The sequence below is a fragment of the Octodon degus genome, unplaced genomic scaffold, assembly GCF_000260255.1.
Source record: "Octodon degus isolate 3935 unplaced genomic scaffold, OctDeg1.0 scaffold00005, whole genome shotgun sequence".
NCBI lineage: Eukaryota > Metazoa > Chordata > Mammalia > Rodentia > Octodontidae > Octodon > Octodon degus.
Window position 1 is genome coordinate 26,983,608 of NW_004524581.1, and position 6,606 is coordinate 26,990,213.

The 6,606-nt window shown below is 43.3% G+C and overlaps 1 pseudogene; it reads left to right on the forward strand.

Annotated features, from left to right (window-relative positions):
• The first annotated feature begins 239 nt into the window (after nt 1-239).
• Nucleotides 240-6,606, forward strand: LOC101578952 (annotated as a pseudogene).

Genomic DNA, 6,606 nt, shown 5'->3' on the forward strand with positions numbered 1-6,606 from the left:
GTGGTTCACTCTGGTAGCTCAGGGCTGGCACCACGCCAGGCAGCTGGGCTGACCCACAGAGGCCTTGGCTGTCTGCCTCCCACTGCCTGATTGGGGGGGCGGTTGGGGCGGGACAGGCAGGACAGGCTGAAGGAACAGGATTCCTTCTTGTCTTTCTCCTACCCCTGGTGATTTCCTGTCTTTTCTTTTAATTCTCTCCTTCTCTTTGTTTTTAACATGCAAGCAACAACTAGAGGCCGTTAGAAAAAGTGTCCATGTTAGCAACTGACAGTTTTAGGCTTGTGAAAATCAAAAGCTTAGACACAAATAGACAAATGACAGAGGAATAATTTGCAATACATTTGACAAAGGGTTCATATTCCTAACATCAACATTAATGTCTTTAATAAGAAAAACACATTCATGTGAAAAAATAAAGGATATAAATAGTTAAGAATACAAAAATGAAATTTAAAGACCTTATATATGTCTAAACACATATATTTACAAATGCATATATATTCATATGTAAAATTACATATATATGTGTATATATATATATATATATATATATATATATATATATATGTATGCCTGGATCTCAATAACTCTAAAAATGCAAATTAACCCTTAGGAGTAGTTTGTGTTTTTGTTTCATCTTTACATTGGTAATGCTTGAGAAGAGTGGTAGAGTAATGCTATCCCAAGGCCACTGACATATGTAAAATCTACCTTTTTTGTTCATTGCTAGAGGGAGTGTAAGTTGGTATAAGCTTTCTGGAACAAAATCTGGCCATGTAAAATAAATGTTAAAGAGTTAAAGAGTATCACAATAGTTTTTTCCTAAAAATCTTATCCTGGGCACGGTGGCGCACATCTGTAACCCTAGCACTTGGGAGCCAAGGCAGGAAGATTGCTGGGAGTTGGAAATCAACCTGGGTTACATCGTGAGTTCAGGAACAACCTGAATTACATAAAGAGACTGTCTCAAAATACAACAAAAATTTGTCCAAAAGCCAGATGCAGTGGTACAAGACTGTAGTTCCACTACTTCGCAGGCTGAGCCAGAAAGACAGTTTAAACCTAGGAGCTTAGGGCTAGCCAGGTCAACATAATGAGACTTTGTTTTAAAAAATAAGATGTTAGTAGGGGGGCTGGGGAGATAGCTCAGTAGAACAAGTGCAAAGGCTTGAATTCAATCCCTAGTACCACAAAAACAAACAAACAAACAAACATGTATAGTGGGGTCTGTTCTTCAAGACATTTGAAAAAAATTGCTTGCCTTACTAGTACAGGATAAGCGGCTCTACAGTAGGCAAATTAATGTCTCATTTGAACTATACGTTAATGCCTTTGATAGTTCCTAATGCAGTAGGTACTCAATAAGTGTCTGTTGGCTCAGTATTTTTTTTGCAGTACCGGGAATTGAACTTGGGAACTTGTGCTTGCCAGGCAGGCACTTATGCCACTGAACTATCTCCCAGGTCCCAATATGTGTCTGTTGAATGAATGAATGATGGGATAACTGAATTGAGAGAGAACTCTTTAAAGAGTTTGTCCATACAGTAGAGTGGCCAGCAATTATCAAAAAGAAACAAATAAATATATGTTTATTGAGTCTGTACTATATACTATATACTATGTACTATGCTAAGGTTTCCTCTTCAGTTATATACTTTCATCTTCACAATAAACCCATAATATTGGTAGATACTATTAGGAATATTAGAAAAGTCAGGCCTTTTCTTAAGGAAATATGTTGAAATCTAACAACGGTATGTGTACAGGGAGCGGTATTTATTGGTCTAGATAACTGAAAACTCTAAAGGGCAGTTTTGGCATCAAACTTGGTTGGATTTACGATCCAAGATGATATTCTTTTTTTTTTTGTGGAACCGGGGATTGATTTTTTTTTTTTTTTTGTGGAACTGGGGCTAAGATGATATCTTGATAATTCAGTCTCTTCTTTCCTCTGTGTTGGATCGATCCCCAGGCAGCCTTGTCCCACATGGAAGATCCCACAGCAGCTCTGGGCTTATGTGATCTTTAGCGACACACTTGATCCCAGGACATGAAGATAGCAAGTTCACTCTGGGAATGAGCCCCCTCTCCCTGAGATGATTCCAAGTCTTGTGGCCAGAATGAAAGGGCTTGTGGTCATGCTTAATTAGAGTGTACATCCCTAAGGAGGCCTGGGAGCAGGCCACCAAAGAAATCAGGAGCTAAAATCACACCCCATTATAAATGCCTGTTACAAGTAAGGAGACTGGTGCAGACAAGCTAAGTAACTTCCTTCAATTCTCAAAGCAAGCATGTGGCAGAACTTGCTTTTGAACTGAGCTGGACTTTGGTGCCTATAATTTTTGTGTGATAGTTAAGTGTATGTGTCAGCTGGACGGATACTTGGTTAAAATCTTATTATGGATACAGTAGTCCCTCACTGTTTTACTTTTCAACTTTTGCAAATTCACTTTTTTGCGGGTTTTCAAAAATATTAATCTAAATTATATGGATTTTTTGATATATCGTGCGATTTTTCAGTACTGTACAGTATATGTATATTGTTAAAATTATATAGGTTGGCCTTGCCAGATAGCTCAGTGGACTAATGCACCTGCTTAGGCAGAGTGCAGGCCCTACCCCTAGGGCACACTGAGACAGCCAATGGGACTGGGTGGGCGTGGTGGCACATGCCTGTAATCCCAGCTCTTGGGAGGCTGAAAACAGGAGGATCACTAGGAGTCCGGATCTACATAGTGAGACCTTGAACACCCTGTAGACCCTGTACTAAATGCAAAAAAAAATTACATAGGTTTATGAGTTTAAAAAATGGTGAAGAATATTACAAGTATTTTTAAAAGTGTGGGAAAGGTTTATAAGAGTGTGGGTAGGGTTTATAAAGCTTTAAAACATATGTACCTTAGCTCAGCTCTTAAGTGGCTGCTTTAACAAAGCAGTCAGGCTCAGGTTGCTGTGGTTCGATCCCCACAGCTCAAGCCAGCCAAACCTGCCCTGAAGGCATTGGCAGCCAAAAAAAAAAAAAAAAAAAAAAATCCTTCTGCCATTTTTGGGGGCCAGGGAGATGGCTCAGTGGAATAAGTGCTTCCCTGGCAAGTTCAAGGGTCTGAGTTTAACCCCTGGTTCCGCAAAAACAAAAACAAAAACAAACCATATGTAAATACTAAAATAAATGTGTCACTGCTTCCCTGATTTTCACTTTATCACAGGGGTGTCTGGAATGTAACCTCTGCTATAAGTGAGGGCCCACTGTGTATCTGTCAGGGTGGTTCTAGACGAGATTAAAACACTGGCTGTGGGCTGAATGCTTGTGTCCCCCCACCCCAGTTCATATGTTGCGATCCTAACCTGCAAGGTTAGGTTATAAAGGTGGAGACTGTGAGAAGGTGATAAGGTCACCAAGGTGGAGCTGTCACGAATGCGACTGTCCCTTTATAAGACAGGGCCAAAGGAACTCATTTGTCTTGCCACCAGGCAAAGACACAGCTGTGACAAAAAGTAAGCCCTTCATCAAACCAAATCTGCATGTGGCTTGATCTTGGACTTTTCACACTGTGAGAAATAAATTTCAGATGTTCATAAGCTACCCAGTTATAGTAGTTTTGTTATAGCAGGCTGAACGAAATAAATCCGTGGGCTAAGTAAAGCACATAGCTTTTCCCCAAGATGGGCAGGGCATCTTCCAGTCAAGACCTGAAAGACAAAAGTTTGAACAAGAAGGCTTGGTTTGCAAATTAGAGACTTTGATCATTTAGGCAAAACGAAACAGCTGGGGACATCACTCAGCGCAAGGGCCAGGGGTTCAGTCTCCAATAGGCCTTCTTCCTCGGGAAAAATAAAAGGTTGAGCACAGGAGAATTCATTCTCTGCTTGATGGTGTCTGAGTTGAGTTGTTAGTCTCTTGCCTATGGACTTAGTGATGTAGAGGAAATGAAACTGCCAACTTTCAAGGTACCTGGGACGAGTTCATGTTCTCTAAAATTGAAGAATGAATTTTAGGAACAAACGGAGGTTAAGGGGCTGGGGAGATGGCTCAGTAGAATAAGCGCTTCCCTGGCAAGCGCAAGGACCTAAATTCAATCCCTGGTACCACAAAAACAAACAAACAAAAAAACAAAAAAATGGAGGTTAGGAGTAGAATACATTTATTGGGGGAAAGAAAGCTCCTGCCTGAGAGGACAGAAGGTGGGGGGTCCAAGTGCCCTCACCCAAAATGCCTCTTTGAGGGACTTTTATAGAGTAAAACCATGTGGTGAGGCGGATCTAAAGTGGTGGAGAACATGGGAGCTTGCTTAGGTGGGCATGAGGTGGGACAAAACTATGGTCAAACAATGAGATTTCAAGAACCATTGCTCAGGTAAAATTCATTAAACTAGGACCAAATGAGGTCACAAATGAGTCACAGTAGCAAGTGGGCATGAAAGGGACAGGGTCTCTTCCTGTTGGGGGTTGGGTTAGTGACTCATTTGGGCTCTTTCAAAGTGATTGATACCTATTTAGAATATCAATCCTTGATGCCCATCCCCAGGGAATTATGTGGCTGCATTTATTTACTTTTGTCTTGAGATCTGGCCAACAGCAGGAGTGTCTATCTCTTCCAAAGTTGCAAAGTCACCTTGTCTTACATCTTGTCTCCTTGAGGGTCTGGCCCTGTCTGACTCCCTATAAAATTTCTATCTAATTCAGCTGCCTACAACATTAGGACTAGAACTTACACCTTGGTTCCTTCTGGTTCTTGGGCCTTTAGGCTGTAGATCTTGGGACCTCTCATTCTCCACAATTATAAAGCCAATTCTTTATAATCCCCCTTTCTATGAGATCTCCTTGGGACCAGACTGATAGCACGGGACTGAAGAGCCTGCTTAGGCAGAGCACAGTGGCTGGGGTTTGATTCCCAGAATGCCATGCCATCCCTGCCCCCAGGGCACACTGAGACAGTGACTGAGACGGGGCGGTGGCGCCTGCCTGTAATCCCAGCACTTGAGACTGAAAACAGGAGAATCACTATGTAGTGAGACCCTGAACACCCTGTAGACCCTGCCCTAAATACAGAAAAAGAAAAGAAAAGAAAATGCAGATTTGGGGCTGGGGAGATAGTTCAGTAGAATAAGTGCTTTCCTGGCAAGAGCAAGGGCTTGAGTTCAATCCCCGGTTCTGCCAAAAAAAAAAAAAAAAAACCCTCCCTGGTTTTCATATACTATATATGTATGAATTAGTTCCCATTGGTTCTATTTCTCTGAAGAGCCCTAACTGATACATTTGCTTATAAGACTACACTGCAAAGCTCTATGCAGGGATATGGAAGATGGCCATGGCACATTTCAGAGTTCAGCAAAAACAGACTCCTATCTTGCACAGACTCGTTTGTAAGTCAACATACAAATAAAATGCCTGCAGGACATACAATAAGCTGCTAACAAAGGATATCTCTGGGGTGGTAGTAATAGGGAGGCTTCTCATTATTTAAATCCTTTCTCTACACAGGTCAAGTGTTTCTGGGAAAACACACTTATTCATTGAAAGGAAATAATTTCAAAGTCGGGCTCTCTGCCCTTGTGTGTCCTCCGATAGTCGTTCTTCCTGTGCAGCCAGCAGCGATCCAGTCAAGATGGTGAAGGTCGGAGTGAACGGATTTGACTGTATTGGACGCCTGGTCACCAGGGCTGCTTTTAACTCTGGCAAGGTGGATGTTGTGGCCATCAATGACCCCTTCATTGACCTCAACTACGTGATCTACTTGTTCCAGTACAATTCCACCCGTGGCAGGTTCCATGGCACTGTCAAGGCTGAGAATGGGAAGTTCGTCATCAATTGAGAGACCATCACCATCTTCCAAGTGCGAGATCCTGCCAACATCAAGTGGGGTGACACTAGCGCTGAGTATGTAGTGGAGTCCACTGGTATCTTCACCACCACAGAGAAGGCCAGGCTCACCTGAAGGGTGGTGCCAAAAGGGTCATCATCTCTGCCCCTTCCACCGATGCCCCCATGTTTGTGATGGGTGTGAATCACAAGAAGTACGATAACTCCCTCAAGATCGTCAGCAATGCTTCCTGTACCACCAACTGCTCAGCCGCACTGGCCAAGGTCATCCATGACCACTTCGGCATTGTGGAGGGACTCATGACCACAGTGCATGCCATCACTGCCACCCAGAAGACTGTGGATGGCCCCTCTGGGAAGCTGTGGCGTGATGGCTGTGGGGCTGCCCAGAACATCATCCCTGTATCCACTGGCACTGCCAAGGCCATGGGCAAGGTCACCCCGGAGCTGAATGGGAAGCTCACAGGCATGGCCTTCTGTGTGCCTACTCCCAACATGTCAGTAGTGGATCTGATCTGCCGCCTGGAGAAAGCAGCTAAATACAACAACATCAAGAAGGTGGTGAAGCAGGCATCAGATGGTCCCCTCAAAGGCATCCTGGGTTGCACTGAGAACCAGGTTGTGTCTTGCAACTTCAACAGTGACACCCACTCTTCCACCTTTGATGCTGGGACTGGCATTGCCCTGAATGACCACTTTGTGAAGCTCATTTCCTGGTATGACAGTGAGTTTGGCTACAGCAACAGGGTGATGGACCTCATGGTCCACATGGCCTCCAAGGAGTAA